Genomic DNA, 5,036 nt, shown 5'->3' with positions numbered 1-5,036 from the left:
TTCCTCAATTCATAAATAGTCAAAGGATATGAAAAGACTTTCTGTAGTCATGGTGTCCCCAAATGCTCTAAATCACTATTAATTAGAGAAATGCAACAACAACAAAAAAACAACTTTGAGGTACCACTATATATCTCTCAGATTGGCTATTAGAACAATAAAAGAAATTAGCAAAACTTGAAGGAGATGATAAAATTGAGACCCTGATGCACTGTTGGGGGAGTTGTGAACTGATTCATTCTTTCAATAGAGCAATTCGCACCTAATTTGGACCTATGCCCAAAGGGCTATGAAACAGTGTATACCATTCCTAGGTTTGTGTCCCAAAAAGATAAAAAAGAGGGGAAAGGACTTTTAGGTACAAAATATTTAAAGAATCTGTTTTTGTAGAGACAAAAATTTATAAAATAGGGGATTCATCTCCTGAGGAATGGCTGAGTGATAGTATATGTTTGTAATAGAACACTATTGTGCTAATAACAAATGACAAGCAGGAGAAGCTCAGAAAAACTTGGAAAGACTTGTATGAACAGATAAATAGAGCAGAACTAGTATACAGCAGCGATATGTTATGATGAACAACTGTGAATAACTTAGGTATTCTCAGCAATATAATGACTCAAAACAATTGCAAAAGACTCATGATAAAAAATGCCATCTGCTATCAGTAAAAGAACTGATGGAATTTGGATTCTGACCAAAGCAAACATTTAAAATTCTTTCTTAACTTTTTTCTAGGTTCCTTCAGGTTAATATGGAAAAATGTTTTACATGATTGCATTTGTTAAATTTATATCATATTGCTTACCATCTCAGTGGGGCAGGGAGAAGGAAGGAGAGAATTCAAGACTCCAAATCCTTTTTCAAGTGTTAGAAACTGTCTTTACATGCAATTAGGGTGAAATAAAATCTAAAATATTAGAGAAAAGAACTGATTAAAATAAAAAAGATATAGTTTTATATATACATATATCTTTTTGTCAAATTATATCTTCTCTAATGGGTGGAGGGGAAGGAGGGAGTTAACTGGATATTTAATTGTCACAAATAAATAAAACTTTTAAAGTAGTGTGTTGCCTTTGAGTTCTCTAGGATGATGGAATATTCTAGCAAGTGAAGACAACCTTCAGTGTCAGTTATTTAATTCACTGCCACTTGGGTGAGTTATTTAATTCACTGCCACTTGGGTGGAATTGGACATAGCCTTATTTTATTCCTCTCCATGTACTCCATTTTCCTTTCATCTAAAGACATGTACTAGTACATGCAACAGTCCTAGACTAACCAAGATGGTCCAGGTCTAGGAATCTTGCTAGTCAGGGGGAGTCATATAAGGTGGACAGATAAGATATCCCAGTAACCAAGCTGCAAAGACAGAAAAGATCATACTTAGAGAGGTAATGAAGTTAAGTAGCTAAGTCCAGTGAAGTCAGCCAAGGCAGAGAAAAATAGACAAGCAGGTGGCAAAGGAATATGAGTGTACACATGATGTAATTGACTTTTTATTTAGAATATTTTTCCATGGTTACATGATTTTTTTCAGCCCCTCTTTCTCCCTGCTCCTGGAGCTAACAAGCAATCCTACTGGGTTATACCCTATTTCCATGTTATTCATATTTGCAATGTGATAATATGATATGAGAATATCAAATATATTCATATAATATCAAATATAATATGATAATATGATACAATAATATCAAAACCCTTATCACATCCCCATCAAAGTACATGATCTATTATATGTTTTTTTTCAGCATTTCTGTTCTCACAGTTCTTTCTCTGGATGTGGATAGTGTTCTTTCTCATAAATTCCTTTGAATTATCCTGGATCATTGCATTGTTGCTAGTAGAGAAGTCCATTACATTTGATTGTACCACAGTGTATCCATCTCTGTGTACAATGTTCTCCTGGTTCTGCTCCTTTCACTCTGCATCAATTCCTGGAGGTCATTCCAGTTCACATGGAATTTCTCCAGTTCATTATTCCTTTCAGCAGAGCAGTATTTCATCACCATCAGATACCACAATTTGTTTAGCCTTTCCCCAATTGATGGAAACCACCTCATTTTCCAGTTTTTGCCACCACAAAGAGCACTGCTATAAATATTTTTGTACAAGTATTTTTCCCTATTATTCAAAAGTGGTTTGGCTGGATCAAAGGGCAGGCATTCTTTTAAAGCCCTTTGGGCATAGTTCCAAATTGTACTCCAGAATGGTTGGACAAATTCACAACTCTAACAGCAATGTATTATTCTCCCAATTTTTCCACATCCCCTCCAACATTTATCACTTTCCTTTGCTGCCATTTTGGCCAATCTGCCAGGTTTGAGGTGGTACCTCAGAGTTGTTTTATTTGTATTTCTCTAAGCAGGAGAGATTTAGAACACTTTTTTATTTGCTTATTGATAGTTTTGATTTCTTCATGTGAAAACTGCCCATTATTGTTCCTTGGCTATTTGTCAATTGGGGAATAGCTTGATTTTTTGTAAATTTGACTTTGTTCCTTATATATTTGGGAAATTAAACTTTTGTCAGAGAGTATTATTATAAAAATGTTCTCCCAGTTTGTTGCTTTTCTCCTACTTTTGGGATACATTATTATTATTTTTTTTTGTACAGACCCTTTTTAATTTGATATTATCAAAGTCTTTCATTTTACATTTTGAAATGTTCTCTATCTCTTGCTTGGTCTTAAATTTCTTCCTTTCCCACAGATCTGACATGTATACTATTCTATGTACACATAATTTATTTATGATTTCACTCTTTATATGTAAGTCATTTACCTATTTTGAATCTATCTTGCTATAGGGTATAAGATTTGATCTAAATCTAATTTTTCACATACTGTTTTATAATGTTCCCAGCAGTTTTTGTAAAATAGTGAGTTCTTGTCCCAAAAGCTGGAATCTTTGGATTTATCTAACACCAACTTGCTGAGGCCATTACCCCTTGTCTATTCCATTCATGTACCCTTCTGTTTCTTAGCCAGTAGCATATTGTTTTGATGCTTACTACTTTATATTACAATTTGAGATCTGGTAATTCTAGGTCCCCATCCTTCACATGTTTTTTCATTATTTCCCTTGATATTCTTGATCATTTGTTCTTCTAGATGAACTTTTTTTCTAATTAAAATGTTTTTGGTAGTTTGCTAGGTATGGCACTGAATAAGAAGATTAATTTGGCTAGGATTGTCGTTTTTATTATATGAGCTCCTCCTACCCATGAGTGATTAATGTTTTTCCAGTTATTTAGATCTAGTTTTAATTGTGTGAAAAGTGTTTCGTATTTGTGTTTTTATAATTCCTGTGTTTATCTTGGTAGATAGATTCCTAAATGTTTTATATTGTTTAGACTGATTTTAAATGGAGTTTTTTCTAACTCCTGCTACTGAATTTTGTTGGAAATATATAGAAATGCTGATGATTTATGTGGTTTTACTAATACCCTGCACTTTTGCTAAAGTTGTTAATTATTTCCAATAGTCTTTTAGTTCATTTCTTTAGGATTCTTTAAATATATCTTCATATAATCTGCAAGGAATAATAGTTTATTTTCCTCATTGCCTACTTTAATCCCTCCAATTTCTTTTTCTTCTCTAATTGCTACTGCTAATGTTTCTAGTAAAATATTAATTAAATAAAAGAGTTGATAATGGGCAACCTTACTTCACTCCTATTCTTATTGGGAAGGCTTATAACTCATCCCCATTGCATATACTTGCTGTTATTTTTAAATATATACTGTTTATTATTTTGAGGAATAGTCCTTCTATTCCTATACATTCTAGTGTTTTCAGTAGGAATGGGTGTTTTATTTTGTAAAAGACTTTTTCTGCATCTATTGAGATAATCATATGATCTCTCTTGGTTTGATTATTGATATGGTCAATTATGTGGATGGTTTTCCTAATATTAAACCATCCTTGCATTCCTGGTATTAATCCCACCTGATCATAATAAATAATCCTTGTGATAATTTGCTGTAGTCTTTTTTCTAGTATTCTATTTAAGGTTTTTTCATCTATATCCAGTAAGGAGATTGATCTGTATTTTTCTTTCTCTGTTTTTTGTCTGCTTGGCTTTGAAATCAATACCATATTTGTGTCATAAAAAGAATTTGGCAAGATGCCTTCTTAGTTTATTTTGTCAAATAAATTTGTTTAGTATTGGGATTAATTGTCCTTTAAAAGTTTGATAGAATTCACTTGTGAATCTATCTGGCCATGGAGAATTTTTCTTAGGAACTTCTTTGATGACTTGTTCAATTTATTTTTCTGAGATGGGATTATTTAAATATTCTATTTACTCTTTTGTTAACCTAGGCAATTTATATTTTTTGGAAATATTCACCTTTTCACCTAGATTGTTATATTTATTGCCATGTAATTGGGTAAAATAGCTCTTGATAATTACTTTAATTTTCTCTTCATTAAAAGTGAGATCACCCTTTTCATTTTTTATACCTTTAATTTGCTTCTCTTATTTCTTTATTAATTAGATTAACTAGTACTTTATTTTATTTAATTTTTCAAAGTACTAGCTCCCAGTCTTATTTATTAGTTCAATAGTTCTTTTACTTTAAATTTAATATTTTCTCCTTTAATTTTTTATTTTAAATTTAATTTTTTTTTTACTTTTAGAAAAAATTTCCATGGTTACATAATTCATGTTTTTACTTTACCTTTCACCCCATCACCCCCCACCCCCCCATAGGTAACTCACATTTCCACTGGTTTTAACATGTGTGTGGTCAGTCAAGACTTATTTACATATTATTGATAGTTACATCCCCAAACATGTCCTCATCAAACCAAGTGTTCAAGCAGTTGTTTTTCTTCTGTGTTTCCACTCCTGTAGTTCTTCCTCTGAATGTGGGTAGTGTTCTTTCCCATAAATCCCTTAGAATTGTCTTGGGTCATTGCATTGCTGCTAGTACAAAAGTCCATTACATTCGATTTTACCACAGTATATCAGTCTCTGTGTACAATGTTCTTCTGGCTCTGCTCCTTTCACTCTGCATCAATTCCT

The sequence above is a fragment of the Gracilinanus agilis genome, chromosome 1 (assembly GCF_016433145.1).
Source record: "Gracilinanus agilis isolate LMUSP501 chromosome 1, AgileGrace, whole genome shotgun sequence".
NCBI classification, from domain to species: Eukaryota; Metazoa; Chordata; class Mammalia; order Didelphimorphia; family Didelphidae; genus Gracilinanus; species Gracilinanus agilis.
Note: the sequence above shows the minus strand (reverse complement) of the source record.